At 53.0% G+C, this 18,023-nt stretch overlaps 10 pseudogenes; all 10 read left to right on the top strand.

The window, feature by feature from the left end:
• Window positions 1-3,170: 3,170 nt before the first annotated feature.
• LOC137328592 (U2 spliceosomal RNA) lies at window positions 3,171-3,394 on the top strand (annotated as a pseudogene).
• A 985-nt stretch (window positions 3,395-4,379) lies between these two features.
• LOC137329986 (U2 spliceosomal RNA) lies at window positions 4,380-4,496 on the top strand (annotated as a pseudogene).
• Window positions 4,497-5,824: 1,328 nt separating this feature from the next.
• Window positions 5,825-5,941, top strand: LOC137329123 (U2 spliceosomal RNA; annotated as a pseudogene).
• A 965-nt stretch (window positions 5,942-6,906) lies between these two features.
• LOC137329420 (U2 spliceosomal RNA) lies at window positions 6,907-7,023 on the top strand (annotated as a pseudogene).
• A 974-nt stretch (window positions 7,024-7,997) lies between these two features.
• Window positions 7,998-8,114, top strand: LOC137329053 (U2 spliceosomal RNA; annotated as a pseudogene).
• Window positions 8,115-11,920: 3,806 nt separating this feature from the next.
• LOC137328591 (U2 spliceosomal RNA) lies at window positions 11,921-12,144 on the top strand (annotated as a pseudogene).
• Window positions 12,145-13,131: 987 nt separating this feature from the next.
• LOC137329985 (U2 spliceosomal RNA) lies at window positions 13,132-13,248 on the top strand (annotated as a pseudogene).
• Window positions 13,249-14,576: 1,328 nt separating this feature from the next.
• LOC137329122 (U2 spliceosomal RNA) lies at window positions 14,577-14,693 on the top strand (annotated as a pseudogene).
• Window positions 14,694-15,658: 965 nt separating this feature from the next.
• Window positions 15,659-15,775, top strand: LOC137329417 (U2 spliceosomal RNA; annotated as a pseudogene).
• A 974-nt stretch (window positions 15,776-16,749) lies between these two features.
• Window positions 16,750-16,866, top strand: LOC137329052 (U2 spliceosomal RNA; annotated as a pseudogene).
• Window positions 16,867-18,023: the final 1,157 nt, after the last annotated feature.

The raw sequence follows: 18,023 nt of genomic DNA, 5'->3' as shown, positions 1-18,023 counted from the left end.
CGCTCAAACGACAAAGGTGTTCAGAAGGAAGTCCTGGGGGGAAGGCATGGAGGGACGGACACAGGGAAGTCCGCACAAAACAGGTCCCCTGGAACCTCTGACCCAGAAAACCGGGTTCCTGGTGAAAGCAGTCCTGCCCCGCCCTGCCATTAACATGACAATGGACAGGGCCCGGACCAGGCGCAGCGGACGGTAGCGAGCAGTCGGAGGGTGAAAATCCGCCAGTGGGTGAAAAGGAGAGCCGTGCGGTGAGAGGAGGCGGAAAGCGGTTCGCAGACTTTCGCTGTACCTCCGGCGGGCAGCGCCGCACCTCCGAGCGCTCGGTACCGTCCGCTGCGCCTCGTCCTGCCGCACGCGACGAGCCGTCCCCGGAGGAAATCGGCCTCGGCCTTCCTGAGATATCAGTCTCCAGGTGGGACAGAAAAACCGGGGGCCCCCGGCTCGCTTTCGGCGGCCCGCTAGTCGACTTCCCGTCGTGCGAACGCGATCCTTCCGGTACCTTTCGGTGCCCCTTGCCCGACTCTAGCTCCGGTGGTAAAGCGGAGTCGGTCGGTCTGACGGCCGCCGAGTTAGCAGGCGGAAAGCGGTTTGCAGCCTTTCGCTGTACCTCCGGCGGGCAGCGCCGCACCTCCGAGCGCTCGGTACCGTCCGCTGCGCCTCGTCCTGCCGCACGCGACGAGCCGTCCCCGGAGGAAATCGGCCTCGGCCCTCCTGAGATATCAGCCTCCATACGGGCGTCACAAATCAGTGGACATGGTCAGCTGCAAAGCAGTGTCATTACAACCTTTCATAAACGACAGGGCAGCACCGCACTGCACTGCACTGCACTGCACCCCACACTACATCACACTTGCCTGCCGGCCTGCCTGCCGCTGCCTACTCTCACCAGCGGACCAAAGTGAGGATAACACCCCGAAGCAAGCATCTCCCTTGCCGCCCACCAGCCCACACCAATCCCCTTGCCTGCCTCCCACAAATTCCACCAGCGAGGCAAAGTGAAAATCAACCCCCAAAAAACGCACTCCACACCGGCCATCGCCCGCTATACACCCCCCCCCCCCCCCCCCCGGGGTGAATATTAAGCCCGAGAACACCGACTGTAACCAACTGCAGTGAAAAGTTGAAGTGGCAACTCATTAACCAGATTTACACTTGGCAACTCATAAACCAAATGAACAAAAAATCTGGTTAATGAGTTGCCCAAAATAAATCTGGTTAATGAGTTGCCACTTCAACTTTTCACTGCGGTTGGTTACAGTCGGTGTTCTCGGGCTTAATATTCACCCCGGGGGGGCGGGGTGGGTGATTCTGGGGGTAGTGTCCGGGAGGGTGAGCCTTTTATTCGGCAGGAGGCGTGTGGGGAAATCATCAACCTGTCAGACGATGAGTTGTCACAAACGCCATTGCTTAATGAAAGCTGCGCTCCCGAACTGGACTGACTGTCTGTCTGTCTGTCTGTCTGTTTGTCAAGGGGAGGAAAAGGCGGTGGCGGTGGTGGTGAGGGTGGAGCATTCCGCTCAGGAGGGGAGACTTTCCTTCATGCCAATTAATCTGCAGCAGAAAGTCATCCCCCCCCGACCGGGATTCGAAGCCCGGTCCTGACCACGAGACCACCGGGGAGAGCTGCCTCAAGTCCCTGAGGGACCTGGACACGAGGCCGAGGACACACGCACGCCTGCTGCACTGGCAGCAGCGACCAGCAGGGGGCTGACCGGCTGATCCTTCCCTTTCACAGGCAGGCTTTTGGCCCTCGCTCAAACGACAAAGGTGTTCAGAAGGAAGTCCTGGGGGGGAGGGAGGGAGGCAGGGAAATCAGCACAAAGCAGGTCCCCTGGAATCTCACACCTGCGTCCCAGAAAACAGGTCTCCTGGTCAAAGCAGTCCTGCCCCGTCCTGCCATTAACGTGACAATGGACAGGGCCCGGCAGCTTGAGACACATCTTTTTTTCAATATGCAAGTTCTTTTTAAAAAGGTTTCCTTCCACAGCAGCTCTGAGTAAGAGTGAGAGAGAGAGAGAGAGAGAGAGAGACTGACACTGACACTGACACTGACACACACACACACACACACACACACACACACCGTCTCCCATCCGATTGGTGGACTATGGGATTGAAAATCGAACTTTGAGTTTCAATGCAGGGGGGAGAGCGCGAACGCAGCCCCTCCCAACTACCACACGCGCGTTGTTGTTGTTGTAATATAGAACTGCAAGTTGCCGTTGTCGTGGTCGTTTCGAATCAGCACAAAGTAGGTGCCTCCCTGGAATGTCACACCTGCGTCCCAGAAAACAGGTCTCCCGGTCAAAGCAGTCCCGCCCCGCCCTGGGATTAACGTGACAATGGACAGGGCCCAGTCAGGGAGCAGCTTGAGAGACGTCTTTCAATAGGCGCTTCTGAAACATTAACGCCTTGTTTCTTTCGACAGTTTAACCAGCCTTTAACACGCCTTGTGTTTTTATTTCCCATTTCCAGCCAGCCAGCCAGCCAGCCAGCCAGCCAGCCAGCCGAGCCGAGCCAGCATCTGCAGTATTTTTTTTGATTGGTCTTGCCTGCCGTGGAATGAATGTTTCAACACGAGCTGCTGATTGTCAGCACCTCACCTCTTTCTCAATTGGCCGTTGCAATCTCACTCGCTCGCTCATTGTGAGACACGTCACGTCACTAGTTTTACTCAAAGAGGTTTCCTTCCACGGCAGTTCGTTAGTGACTGAGACTGACTGACGGAGGTCCGTTGAGACACAACCCTCTCCCATCTGATTGGTGGCCTACTGGCAAATTTACCAATCTGTCAAGCAATCCTGGCAAGAAAGGAAAAAACGGCAACTTCTTTAAACTCATCCACTGTTGCAATTAGAAACGGTGGCAAAAAATGTGGCCAGAGTGGGAGAGAACGGCAGTGCTTCGAGACTGCTTTCAACACCGGCAGCCAGAGAACAAAGAGGGAGGGCAAACAGGACCCGAGATCAATTCGCATCGAGCGCGGTATCGCTTCTCGGCCTTTTGGCTAAGATCAAGTGGTCAAGTGGGGGAAGGCAACCATTTGGAGCCTTCCTGCCATTGTATGCCGGGGGGATGCAGTCAGGGAGAAATCCCCTCGGGCAGAGTGTAGAGCTTTGGCTTGTAGAGCTTTGGCTTGATGTAATGTCACTGCAAGGAATCTGGAATGAATCTGTAAGGCAATAAGGCACCCCAGAGTGTCAGAAAAAAAAAAAAAAAAAAAAAAAAAAAAAAAAAAAAATCTGTTCTTATCAGTTTAATATCTGATACGTCCCCTATCTGGGGACCATATATTAAATTGATTTTTGGAACAGGGAGATGGACTAGGGGCTTGCTCCGTCCACTCCACGCATCGACCCAGTATTGCAGTGTCTCTGGGAACGGTGCAGCTCCCTGTGGGGAGATATTCAAAAGGAAAAACAGCTCTTTCCCAGTGTCTCTGTGTGTGTGTGTGTGTGTGTGTGTGTGTGTGTGTGTGTGTGTGTGTGTGTATTATTACTGAGAATAAAGCTGATATCTCTCTCTCTCTCTCTCTCTCTCTCTTACACTCAGAGCTGCTGTGGAAGGAAACCGTTTTAAAAAGAACTTTCTCAGCTCAGTGGTATTTTTTTCTTCTCCAAGGCTGAGTGCCGCTCGCACGGAGCGATATAATTCAAAGTGCAAAATAACTTGGCGTCGTTGACTTGAAACAAGCAGGGTCTGCTTCCAAATGAAAGCTGCGCTCCCGAACTGGACTGACTGTCTGTCTGTCTGTCTGTTTGTCAAGGGGTGGAAAAGGTGGCGGTGGTGGTGAGGGTGGAGCTTTACGCTCAGGAGGGGAGACTTTCTTTCAGAGGTGCCAATTAATCTGCAGCAGAAAGTCATCCCCCCCGACCGGGATTCGAAGCCCGGTCCTGACCACGAGACCACCGGGGAGAGATGCCTCAAGTCCCTGAGGGACCTGGACACGAGGCCGAGGACACACGCACGCCTGCTGCACTGGCAGCAGCGACCAACAGGGGGCTGACCGGCTGATCCTTCCCTTTCACAGGCAGGCTTTTGGCCCTCGCTCAAACGACAAAGGTGTTCAGAAGGAAGTCCTGGGGGGAAGGCAGGCAGGGAGGGACGGACACAGGGAAGTCCGCACAAAACAGGTCCCCTGGAACCTCTGACCCACAAAACCGGGTTCCTGGTGAAAGCAGTCCTGCCACTGACATGACAATGGACAGGGCCCGGCAGCTTGAGACACATCTTTCTTTCAATAAGCAAGTCCTTTTTAAAAAAGTTTCCTTCCACAGCAGCTCTGAGAGAGAGAGAGAGAGAGAGAGAGAGAGACACTGACTGACTGACTGACTGATACTGACACCGACACACACACACACACACACACACACACACATATTATTTATTATTATTTTTAATTGATTTTTAGAACAGGGAGATGGACTAGGGGCTTGCTCTGTCCACTCCACGCATCGACCCAGTATTGCAGTGTTTCTGGGAACGGTGCAGCTCCCCGTGGGGAGATATTCAAAAGGAAAATCAGCTCTTTCCCAGTGTCTCTGTGTGTGTGTGTGTGTGTGTGTGTGTGTGTGTATTATTACTGAGAATAAAGCTGATATCTCTCTCTCTCTCTCTCTCTCTCTCTCTCACACTCAGAGCTGCTGTGGAAGCAAACCTTTTTAAAAAGAACTTTCTCAGCTCAGTGGTATTTTTTTCTTCTCCAAGGCTGAGTGCCGCTCGCACGTAGCGATATAATTCAAAGTGCAAAATAACTTGGCGTCGTTGACTTGAAACAAGCAGGGTCTGCTTCCAAATGAAAGCTGCGCTCCCGAACTGGACTGACTGACTGTCTGTCTGTCTGTCTGTCCGTTTGTCAAGGGGTGGAAAAGGCGGCGGTGGTGGTGAGGGTGGAGCTTTACGCTCAGGAGGGGAGACTTTCTTTCAGAGGTGCCAATTCATCTGCAGCAGAAAGTCATCCCCCCCGACCGGGATTCGAAGCCCGGTCCTGACCACGAGACCACCGGGGAGAGTTGCCTCAAGTCCCTGAGGGACCTGGACACGAGGCCGAGGACACACGCACGCCTGCTGCACTGGCAGCAGCGACCAACAGGGGGCTGACCGGCTGATCCTTCCCTTTCACAGGCAGGCTTTTGGCCCTCGCTCAAACGACAAAGGTGTTCAGAAGGAAGTCCTGGGGGGAAGGCAGGCAGGGAGGGACGGACACAGGGAAGTCCGCACAAAACAGGTCCCCTGGAACCTCTGACCCAGAAAACCGGGTTCCTGGTGAAAGCAGTCCTGCCACTGACAGGACAATGGACAGGGCCCGGCAGCTTGAGACACATCTTTCTTTCAATAAGCAAGTTCTTTTTAAAAAAGTTTCCTTCCACAGCAGCTCTGAGTGTGAGAGAGAGAGAGGAGAGAGAGAGACACTGACTCACTGACTGACACCGACACACACACACACACACACACACACACACACACACACACATATTATTTATTATTATTTTAAACGACAAAGGTGTTCAGAAGGAAGTCCTGGGGGGAAGGCAGGCAGGGAGGGACGGACACAGGGAAGTCCGCACAAAACAGGTCCCCTGGAACCTCTGACCCAGAAAAACGGGTTCCTGGTGAAAGCAGTCCTGCCATTGACATGACAATGGACAGGGCCCGGCAGCTTGAGACACATCTTTCTTTCAATAAGCAAGTTCTTTTTTAAAAAGTTTCCTTCCACAGCAGCTATGAGTGAGAGAGAGAGAGAGAGAGAGAGAGAGAGACACTGACTCACTGACTGATACTGACACCGACACACACACACACACACACACACACACACACACATATTATTTATTATTATTTTAAATTGATTTTTCGAACAGGGAGATGGAATAGGGGCTTGCTCCGTCCACTCCACGCATCGACCCAGTATTGCAGTGTTTCTGGGAACGGTGCAGCTCCCCGTGGGGAGATATTCAAAAGGAAAAACAGCTCTTTCCCAGTGTCTCTGTGTGTGTGTGTGTGTGTGTGTGTGTGTATTATTACTGAGAATAAAGCTGATATCTCTCTCTCTCTCTCTCTCTCTCACTCAGAGCTGCTGTGGAAGGAAACCGTTTTAAAAAGAACTTTCTCAGCTCAGTGGTATTTTTTTCTTCTCCAAGGCTGAGTGCCGCTCGCACGTAGCGATATAATTCAAAGTGCAAAATAACTTGGCGTCGTTGACTTTAAACAAGCAGGGTCTGCTTCCAAATGAAAGCTGCGCTCCCGAACTGGACTGTCTGTCTGTCTGTCTGTCTGCTTGTCAAGGGGAGGAAAAGGCGGCGGTGGTGGTGAGGGTGGAGCTTTACGCTCAGGAGGGGAGACTTTCTTTCAGAGGTGCCAATTAATCTGTAGCAGAAAGTCATCCCCCCCGACCGGGATTCGAAGCCCGGTCCTGACCACAAGACCACCGGGGAGAGTTGCCTCAAGTCCCTGAGGGACCTGGACACGAGGCCGAATACACACGCACGCCTGCTGCACTGGCAGCAGCGACCAACAGGGGGCTGACCGGCTGATCCTTCCCTTTCACAGGCAGGCTTTTGGCCCTCGCTGAAACGACAAAGGTGTTCAGAAGGAAGTCCTGGGGGGAAGGCAGGCAGGGAGGGACGGACACAGGGAAGTCCGCACAAAACAGGTCCCCTGGAACCTCTGACCCAGAAAACCGGGTTCCTGGTGAAAGCAGTCCTGCCATTGACATGACAATGGACAGGGCCCGGCAGCTTGAGACACATCTTTCTTTCAATATGCAAGTTCTTTTTAAAAAAGTTTCCTTCCACAGCAGCTCTGAGTGAGAGAGAGAGAGAGAGAGAGAGAGAGACACTGACTCACTGACTGATACTGACACCGACACACACACACACACACACACACACACACACACACACACATATTATTTATTATTATTTTTAATTGATTTTTAGAACAGGGAGATGGAATAGGGGCTTGCTCCGTCCACTCCACGCATCGACCCAGTATTGCAGTGTCTCTGGGAACGGTGCAGCTCCCCGTGGGGAGATATTCAAAAGGAAAATCAGCTCTTTCCCAGTGTCTCTGTGTGTGTGTGTGTGTGTGTGTGTGTGTATTATTACTGAGAATAAAGCTGATATCTCTCTCTCTCTCTCTCTCCCTCTCTCTCTCTCACTCAGAGCTGCTGTGGAAGGAAACCTTTTTAAAAAGAACTTTCTCAGCTCAGTGGTATTTTTTTCTTCTCCAAGGCTGAGTGCCGCTCGCACGTAGCGATATAATTCAAAGTGCAAAATAACTTGGCGTCGTTGACTTTAAACAAGCAGGGTCTGCTTCCAAATGAAAGCTGCGCTCCCGAACTGGACTGACTGTCTGTCTGTCTGTCTGTCTGTTTGTCAAGGGGTGGAAAAGGCGGTGGTGGTGGTGAGGGTGGAGCATTACGCACAGGAGGGGAGACTTTCTTTCAGAGGTGCCAATTAATCTGCAGCAGAAAGTCATCCCCCCCCAACCGGGATTCGAAGCCCGGTCCTGACCACGAGACCACCGGGGAGAGTTGCCTCAAGTCCCTGAGGGACCTGGACACGAGGCCGAATACACACGCACGCCTGCTGCACTGGCAGCAGCGACCAGCAGGGGGCTGACCGGCTGATCCTTCCCTTTCACAGGCAGGCTTTTGGCCCTCGCTCAAACGACAAAGGTGTTCAGAAGGAAGTCCTGGGGGGAAGGCAGGCAGGGAGGGACGGACACAGGGAAGTCCGCACAAAACAGGTCCCCTGGAACCTCTGACCCAGAAAACCGGGTTCCTGGTGAAAGCAGTCCTGCCATTGACATGACAATGGACAGGGCCCGGCAGCTTGAGACACATCTTTCTTTCAATAAGCAAGTTCTTTTTAAAAAAGTTTCCTTCCACAGCAGCTCTGAGTGTGAGGGAGAGAGAGAGAGAGAGAGAGAGAGACACTGACTGACTGACTGATACTGACACCGACACACACACACACACACACACACACACACATATTATTTATTATTATTTTAAATTGATTTTTAGAACAGGGAGATGGAAAAGGGGCTTGCTCCGTCCACTCCACGCATCGACCCAGTATTGCAGTGTCTCTGGGAACGGTGCAGCTCCCCGTGGGGAGATATTCAAAAGGAAAAACAGCTCTTTCCCAGTGTCTCTGTGTGTGTGTGTGTGTGTGTGTGTGTGTATTATTACTGAGAATAAAGCTGATATCTCTCTCTCTCTCTCTCTCTCTCTCTCTCACTCAGAGCTGCTGTGGAAGGAAACCGTTTTAAAAAGACCTTTCTCAGCTCAGTGGTATTTTTTTCTTCTCCAAGGCTGAGTGCCGCTCGCACGTAGCGATATAATTCAAAGTGCAAAATAACTTGGCGTCGTTGACTTTAAACAAGCAGGGTCTGCTTCCAAATGAAAGCTGCGCTCCCGAACTGGACTGACTGTCTGTCTGTCTGTCTGTCTGTTTGTCAAGGGGTGGAAAAGGCGGCGGTGGTGGTTAAGGGTGGAGCTTTACGCTCAGGAGGGGAGACTTTCTTTCAGAGGTGCCAATTAATCTGCAGCAGAAAGTCATCCCCCCCCGACCGGGATTCGAAGCCCGGTCCTGACCACGAGACCACCGGGGAGAGTTGCCTCAAGTCCCTGAGGGACCTGGACACGAGGCCGAGGACACACGCACGCCTGCTGCACTGGCAGCAGCGACCAGCAGGGTTCCGACCGGCTGATCCTTCCCTTTCACAGGCAGGCTTTTGGCCCTCGCTCAAACGACAAAGGTGTTCAGAAGGAAGTCCTGGGGGGAAGGCATGGAGGGACGGACACAGGGAAGTCCGCACAAAACAGGTCCCCTGGAACCTCTGACCCAGAAAACCGGGTTCCTGGTGAAAGCAGTCCTGCCCCGCCCTGCCATTAACATGACAATGGACAGGGCCCGGACCAGGCGCAGCGGACGGTAGCGAGCAGTCGGAGGGTGAAAATCCGCCAGTGGGTGAAAAGGAGAGCCGTGCGGTGAGAGGAGGCGGAAAGCGGTTCGCAGACTTTCGCTGTACCTCCGGCGGGCAGCGCCGCACCTCCGAGCGCTCGGTACCGTCCGCTGCGCCTCGTCCTGCCGCACGCGACGAGCCGTCCCCGGAGGAAATCGGCCTCGGCCTTCCTGAGATATCAGTCTCCAGGTGGGACAGAAAAACCGGGGGCCCCCGGCTCGCTTTCGGCGGCCCGCTAGTCGACTTCCCGTCGTGCGAACGCGATCCTTCCGGTACCTTTCGGTGCCCCTTGCCCGACTCTAGCTCCGGTGGTAAAGCGGAGTCGGTCGGTCTGACGGCCGCCGAGTTAGCAGGCGGAAAGCGGTTTGCAGCCTTTCGCTGTACCTCCGGCGGGCAGCGCCGCACCTCCGAGCGCTCGGTACCGTCCGCTGCGCCTCGTCCTGCCGCACGCGACGAGCCGTCCCCGGAGGAAATCGGCCTCGGCCCTCCTGAGATATCAGCCTCCATACGGGCGTCACAAATCAGTGGACATGGTCAGCTGCAAAGCAGTGTCATTACAACCTTTCATAAACGACAGGGCAGCACCGCACTGCACTGCACTGCACTGCACCCCACACTACATCACACTTGCCTGCCGGCCTGCCTGCCGCTGCCTACTCTCACCAGCGGACCAAAGTGAGGATAACACCCCGAAGCAAGCATCTCCCTTGCCGCCCACCAGCCCACACCAATCCCCTTGCCTGCCTCCCACAAATTCCACCAGCGAGGCAAAGTGAAAATCAACCCCCAAAAAACGCACTCCACACCGGCCATCGCCCGCTATACACCCCCCCCCCCCCCCCCCCGGGGTGAATATTAAGCCCGAGAACACCGACTGTAACCAACTGCAGTGAAAAGTTGAAGTGGCAACTCATTAACCAGATTTACACTTGGCAACTCATAAACCAAATGAACAAAAAATCTGGTTAATGAGTTGCCCAAAATAAATCTGGTTAATGAGTTGCCACTTCAACTTTTCACTGCGGTTGGTTACAGTCGGTGTTCTCGGGCTTAATATTCACCCCGGGGGGGCGGGGTGGGTGATTCTGGGGGTAGTGTCCGGGAGGGTGAGCCTTTTATTCGGCAGGAGGCGTGTGGGGAAATCATCAACCTGTCAGACGATGAGTTGTCACAAACGCCATTGCTTAATGAAAGCTGCGCTCCCGAACTGGACTGACTGTCTGTCTGTCTGTCTGTCTGTTTGTCAAGGGGAGGAAAAGGCGGTGGCGGTGGTGGTGAGGGTGGAGCATTCCGCTCAGGAGGGGAGACTTTCCTTCATGCCAATTAATCTGCAGCAGAAAGTCATCCCCCCCCGACCGGGATTCGAAGCCCGGTCCTGACCACGAGACCACCGGGGAGAGCTGCCTCAAGTCCCTGAGGGACCTGGACACGAGGCCGAGGACACACGCACGCCTGCTGCACTGGCAGCAGCGACCAGCAGGGGGCTGACCGGCTGATCCTTCCCTTTCACAGGCAGGCTTTTGGCCCTCGCTCAAACGACAAAGGTGTTCAGAAGGAAGTCCTGGGGGGGAGGGAGGGAGGCAGGGAAATCAGCACAAAGCAGGTCCCCTGGAATCTCACACCTGCGTCCCAGAAAACAGGTCTCCTGGTCAAAGCAGTCCTGCCCCGTCCTGCCATTAACGTGACAATGGACAGGGCCCGGCAGCTTGAGACACATCTTTTTTTCAATATGCAAGTTCTTTTTAAAAAGGTTTCCTTCCACAGCAGCTCTGAGTAAGAGTGAGAGAGAGAGAGAGAGAGAGAGAGACTGACACTGACACTGACACTGACACACACACACACACACACACACACACACACCGTCTCCCATCCGATTGGTGGACTATGGGATTGAAAATCGAACTTTGAGTTTCAATGCAGGGGGGAGAGCGCGAACGCAGCCCCTCCCAACTACCACACGCGCGTTGTTGTTGTTGTAATATAGAACTGCAAGTTGCCGTTGTCGTGGTCGTTTCGAATCAGCACAAAGTAGGTGCCTCCCTGGAATGTCACACCTGCGTCCCAGAAAACAGGTCTCCCGGTCAAAGCAGTCCCGCCCCGCCCTGGGATTAACGTGACAATGGACAGGGCCCAGTCAGGGAGCAGCTTGAGAGACGTCTTTCAATAGGCGCTTCTGAAACATTAACGCCTTGTTTCTTTCGACAGTTTAACCAGCCTTTAACACGCCTTGTGTTTTTATTTCCCATTTCCAGCCAGCCAGCCAGCCAGCCAGCCAGCCAGCCAGCCGAGCCGAGCCAGCATCTGCAGTATTTTTTTTGATTGGTCTTGCCTGCCGTGGAATGAATGTTTCAACACGAGCTGCTGATTGTCAGCACCTCACCTCTTTCTCAATTGGCCGTTGCAATCTCACTCGCTCGCTCATTGTGAGACACGTCACGTCACTAGTTTTACTCAAAGAGGTTTCCTTCCACGGCAGTTCGTTAGTGACTGAGACTGACTGACGGAGGTCCGTTGAGACACAACCCTCTCCCATCTGATTGGTGGCCTACTGGCAAATTTACCAATCTGTCAAGCAATCCTGGCAAGAAAGGAAAAAACGGCAACTTCTTTAAACTCATCCACTGTTGCAATTAGAAACGGTGGCAAAAAATGTGGCCAGAGTGGGAGAGAACGGCAGTGCTTCGAGACTGCTTTCAACACCGGCAGCCAGAGAACAAAGAGGGAGGGCAAACAGGACCCGAGATCAATTCGCATCGAGCGCGGTATCGCTTCTCGGCCTTTTGGCTAAGATCAAGTGGTCAAGTGGGGGAAGGCAACCATTTGGAGCCTTCCTGCCATTGTATGCCGGGGGGATGCAGTCAGGGAGAAATCCCCTCGGGCAGAGTGTAGAGCTTTGGCTTGTAGAGCTTTGGCTTGATGTAATGTCACTGCAAGGAATCTGGAATGAATCTGTAAGGCAATAAGGCACCCCAGAGTGTCAGAAAAAAAAAAAAAAAAAAAAAAAAAAAAAAAAAAAAATCTGTTCTTATCAGTTTAATATCTGATACGTCCCCTATCTGGGGACCATATATTAAATTGATTTTTGGAACAGGGAGATGGACTAGGGGCTTGCTCCGTCCACTCCACGCATCGACCCAGTATTGCAGTGTCTCTGGGAACGGTGCAGCTCCCTGTGGGGAGATATTCAAAAGGAAAAACAGCTCTTTCCCAGTGTCTCTGTGTGTGTGTGTGTGTGTGTGTGTGTGTGTGTGTGTGTGTGTGTGTGTGTGTATTATTACTGAGAATAAAGCTGATATCTCTCTCTCTCTCTCTCTCTCTCTCTTACACTCAGAGCTGCTGTGGAAGGAAACCGTTTTAAAAAGAACTTTCTCAGCTCAGTGGTATTTTTTTCTTCTCCAAGGCTGAGTGCCGCTCGCACGGAGCGATATAATTCAAAGTGCAAAATAACTTGGCGTCGTTGACTTGAAACAAGCAGGGTCTGCTTCCAAATGAAAGCTGCGCTCCCGAACTGGACTGACTGTCTGTCTGTCTGTCTGTTTGTCAAGGGGTGGAAAAGGTGGCGGTGGTGGTGAGGGTGGAGCTTTACGCTCAGGAGGGGAGACTTTCTTTCAGAGGTGCCAATTAATCTGCAGCAGAAAGTCATCCCCCCCGACCGGGATTCGAAGCCCGGTCCTGACCACGAGACCACCGGGGAGAGATGCCTCAAGTCCCTGAGGGACCTGGACACGAGGCCGAGGACACACGCACGCCTGCTGCACTGGCAGCAGCGACCAACAGGGGGCTGACCGGCTGATCCTTCCCTTTCACAGGCAGGCTTTTGGCCCTCGCTCAAACGACAAAGGTGTTCAGAAGGAAGTCCTGGGGGGAAGGCAGGCAGGGAGGGACGGACACAGGGAAGTCCGCACAAAACAGGTCCCCTGGAACCTCTGACCCACAAAACCGGGTTCCTGGTGAAAGCAGTCCTGCCACTGACATGACAATGGACAGGGCCCGGCAGCTTGAGACACATCTTTCTTTCAATAAGCAAGTCCTTTTTAAAAAAGTTTCCTTCCACAGCAGCTCTGAGAGAGAGAGAGAGAGAGAGAGAGAGAGACACTGACTGACTGACTGACTGATACTGACACCGACACACACACACACACACACACACACACACATATTATTTATTATTATTTTTAATTGATTTTTAGAACAGGGAGATGGACTAGGGGCTTGCTCTGTCCACTCCACGCATCGACCCAGTATTGCAGTGTTTCTGGGAACGGTGCAGCTCCCCGTGGGGAGATATTCAAAAGGAAAATCAGCTCTTTCCCAGTGTCTCTGTGTGTGTGTGTGTGTGTGTGTGTGTGTGTGTATTATTACTGAGAATAAAGCTGATATCTCTCTCTCTCTCTCTCTCTCTCTCTCTCACACTCAGAGCTGCTGTGGAAGCAAACCTTTTTAAAAAGAACTTTCTCAGCTCAGTGGTATTTTTTTCTTCTCCAAGGCTGAGTGCCGCTCGCACGTAGCGATATAATTCAAAGTGCAAAATAACTTGGCGTCGTTGACTTGAAACAAGCAGGGTCTGCTTCCAAATGAAAGCTGCGCTCCCGAACTGGACTGACTGACTGTCTGTCTGTCTGTCTGTCCGTTTGTCAAGGGGTGGAAAAGGCGGCGGTGGTGGTGAGGGTGGAGCTTTACGCTCAGGAGGGGAGACTTTCTTTCAGAGGTGCCAATTCATCTGCAGCAGAAAGTCATCCCCCCCGACCGGGATTCGAAGCCCGGTCCTGACCACGAGACCACCGGGGAGAGTTGCCTCAAGTCCCTGAGGGACCTGGACACGAGGCCGAGGACACACGCACGCCTGCTGCACTGGCAGCAGCGACCAACAGGGGGCTGACCGGCTGATCCTTCCCTTTCACAGGCAGGCTTTTGGCCCTCGCTCAAACGACAAAGGTGTTCAGAAGGAAGTCCTGGGGGGAAGGCAGGCAGGGAGGGACGGACACAGGGAAGTCCGCACAAAACAGGTCCCCTGGAACCTCTGACCCAGAAAACCGGGTTCCTGGTGAAAGCAGTCCTGCCACTGACAGGACAATGGACAGGGCCCGGCAGCTTGAGACACATCTTTCTTTCAATAAGCAAGTTCTTTTTAAAAAAGTTTCCTTCCACAGCAGCTCTGAGTGTGAGAGAGAGAGAGGAGAGAGAGAGACACTGACTCACTGACTGACACCGACACACACACACACACACACACACACACACACACACACACATATTATTTATTATTATTTTAAACGACAAAGGTGTTCAGAAGGAAGTCCTGGGGGGAAGGCAGGCAGGGAGGGACGGACACAGGGAAGTCCGCACAAAACAGGTCCCCTGGAACCTCTGACCCAGAAAAACGGGTTCCTGGTGAAAGCAGTCCTGCCATTGACATGACAATGGACAGGGCCCGGCAGCTTGAGACACATCTTTCTTTCAATAAGCAAGTTCTTTTTTAAAAAGTTTCCTTCCACAGCAGCTATGAGTGAGAGAGAGAGAGAGAGAGAGAGAGAGAGACACTGACTCACTGACTGATACTGACACCGACACACACACACACACACACACACACACACACACATATTATTTATTATTATTTTAAATTGATTTTTCGAACAGGGAGATGGAATAGGGGCTTGCTCCGTCCACTCCACGCATCGACCCAGTATTGCAGTGTTTCTGGGAACGGTGCAGCTCCCCGTGGGGAGATATTCAAAAGGAAAAACAGCTCTTTCCCAGTGTCTCTGTGTGTGTGTGTGTGTGTGTGTGTGTGTATTATTACTGAGAATAAAGCTGATATCTCTCTCTCTCTCTCTCTCTCTCACTCAGAGCTGCTGTGGAAGGAAACCGTTTTAAAAAGAACTTTCTCAGCTCAGTGGTATTTTTTTCTTCTCCAAGGCTGAGTGCCGCTCGCACGTAGCGATATAATTCAAAGTGCAAAATAACTTGGCGTCGTTGACTTTAAACAAGCAGGGTCTGCTTCCAAATGAAAGCTGCGCTCCCGAACTGGACTGTCTGTCTGTCTGTCTGTCTGCTTGTCAAGGGGAGGAAAAGGCGGCGGTGGTGGTGAGGGTGGAGCTTTACGCTCAGGAGGGGAGACTTTCTTTCAGAGGTGCCAATTAATCTGTAGCAGAAAGTCATCCCCCCCGACCGGGATTCGAAGCCCGGTCCTGACCACAAGACCACCGGGGAGAGTTGCCTCAAGTCCCTGAGGGACCTGGACACGAGGCCGAATACACACGCACGCCTGCTGCACTGGCAGCAGCGACCAACAGGGGGCTGACCGGCTGATCCTTCCCTTTCACAGGCAGGCTTTTGGCCCTCGCTGAAACGACAAAGGTGTTCAGAAGGAAGTCCTGGGGGGAAGGCAGGCAGGGAGGGACGGACACAGGGAAGTCCGCACAAAACAGGTCCCCTGGAACCTCTGACCCAGAAAACCGGGTTCCTGGTGAAAGCAGTCCTGCCATTGACATGACAATGGACAGGGCCCGGCAGCTTGAGACACATCTTTCTTTCAATATGCAAGTTCTTTTTAAAAAAGTTTCCTTCCACAGCAGCTCTGAGTGAGAGAGAGAGAGAGAGAGAGAGAGAGACACTGACTCACTGACTGATACTGACACCGACACACACACACACACACACACACACACACACACACACACATATTATTTATTATTATTTTTAATTGATTTTTAGAACAGGGAGATGGAATAGGGGCTTGCTCCGTCCACTCCACGCATCGACCCAGTATTGCAGTGTCTCTGGGAACGGTGCAGCTCCCCGTGGGGAGATATTCAAAAGGAAAATCAGCTCTTTCCCAGTGTCTCTGTGTGTGTGTGTGTGTGTGTGTGTGTGTATTATTACTGAGAATAAAGCTGATATCTCTCTCTCTCTCTCTCTCCCTCTCTCTCTCTCACTCAGAGCTGCTGTGGAAGGAAACCTTTTTAAAAAGAACTTTCTCAGCTCAGTGGTATTTTTTTCTTCTCCAAGGCTGAGTGCCGCTCGCACGTAGCGATATAATTCAAAGTGCAAAATAACTTGGCGTCGTTGACTTTAAACAAGCAGGGTCTGCTTCCAAATGAAAGCTGCGCTCCCGAACTGGACTGACTGTCTGTCTGTCTGTCTGTCTGTTTGTCAAGGGGTGGAAAAGGCGGTGGTGGTGGTGAGGGTGGAGCATTACGCACAGGAGGGGAGACTTTCTTTCAGAGGTGCCAATTAATCTGCAGCAGAAAGTCATCCCCCCCCAACCGGGATTCGAAGCCCGGTCCTGACCACGAGACCACCGGGGAGAGTTGCCTCAAGTCCCTGAGGGACCTGGACACGAGGCCGAATACACACGCACGCCTGCTGCACTGGCAGCAGCGACCAGCAGGGGGCTGACCGGCTGATCCTTCCCTTTCACAGGCAGGCTTTTGGCCCTCGCTCAAACGACAAAGGTGTTCAGAAGGAAGTCCTGGGGGGAAGGCAGGCAGGGAGGGACGGACACAGGGAAGTCCGCACAAAACAGGTCCCCTGGAACCTCTGACCCAGAAAACCGGGTTCCTGGTGAAAGCAGTCCTGCCATTGACATGACAATGGACAGGGCCCGGCAGCTTGAGACACATCTTTCTTTCAATAAGCAAGTTCTTTTTAAAAAAGTTTCCTTCCACAGCAGCTCTGAGTGTGAGGGAGAGAGAGAGAGAGAGAGAGAGAGACACTGACTGACTGACTGATACTGACACCGACACACACACACACACACACACACACACACATATTATTTATTATTATTTTAAATTGATTTTTAGAACAGGGAGATGGAAAAGGGGCTTGCTCCGTCCACTCCACGCATCGACCCAGTATTGCAGTGTCTCTGGGAACGGTGCAGCTCCCCGTGGGGAGATATTCAAAAGGAAAAACAGCTCTTTCCCAGTGTCTCTGTGTGTGTGTGTGTGTGTGTGTGTGTGTATTATTACTGAGAATAAAGCTGATATCTCTCTCTCTCTCTCTCTCTCTCTCTCTCACTCAGAGCTGCTGTGGAAGGAAACCGTTTTAAAAAGACCTTTCTCAGCTCAGTGGTATTTTTTTCTTCTCCAAGGCTGAGTGCCGCTCGCACGTAGCGATATAATTCAAAGTGCAAAATAACTTGGCGTCGTTGACTTTAAACAAGCAGGGTCTGCTTCCAAATGAAAGCTGCGCTCCCGAACTGGACTGACTGTCTGTCTGTCTGTCTGTCTGTTTGTCAAGGGGTGGAAAAGGCGGCGGTGGTGGTTAAGGGTGGAGCTTTACGCTCAGGAGGGGAGACTTTCTTTCAGAGGTGCCAATTAATCTGCAGCAGAAAGTCATCCCCCCCCGACCGGGATTCGAAGCCCGGTCCTGACCACGAGACCACCGGGGAGAGTTGCCTCAAGTCCCTGAGGGACCTGGACACGAGGCCGAGGACACACGCACGCCTGCTGCACTGGCAGCAGCGACCAGCAGGGTTCCGACCGGCTGATCCTTCCCTTTCACAGGCAGGCTTTTGGCCCTCGCTCAAACGACAAAGGTGTTCAGAAGGAAGTCCTGGGGGGAAGGCATGGAGGGACGGACACAGGGAAGTCCGCACAAAACAGGTCCCCTGGAACCTCTGACCCAGAAAACCGGGTTCCTGGTGAAAGCAGTCCTGCCCCGCCCTGCCATTAACATGACAATGGACAGGGCCCGGACCAGGCGCAGCGGACGGTAGCGAGCAGTCGGAGGGTGAAAATCCGCCAGTGGGTGAAAAGGAGAGCCGTGCGGTGAGAGGAGGCGGAAAGCGGTTCGCAGACTTTCGCTGTACCTCCGGCGGGCAGCGCCGCACCTCCGAGCGCTCGGTACCGTCCGCTGCGCCTCGTCCTGCCGCACGCGACGAGCCGTCCCCGGAGGAAATCGGCCTCGGCCTTCCTGAGATATCAGTCTCCAGGTGGGACAGAAAAACCGGGGGCCCCCGGCTCGCTTTCGGCGGCCCGCTAGTCGACTTCCCGTCGTGCGAACGCGATCCTTCCGGTACCTTTCGGTGCCCCTTGCCCGAC

Source organism: Heptranchias perlo, chromosome 12, assembly GCF_035084215.1.
Source record: "Heptranchias perlo isolate sHepPer1 chromosome 12, sHepPer1.hap1, whole genome shotgun sequence".
NCBI classification, from domain to species: domain Eukaryota; kingdom Metazoa; phylum Chordata; class Chondrichthyes; order Hexanchiformes; family Hexanchidae; genus Heptranchias; species Heptranchias perlo.
This window is presented reverse-complemented; position numbering and strand designations above follow the sequence as displayed.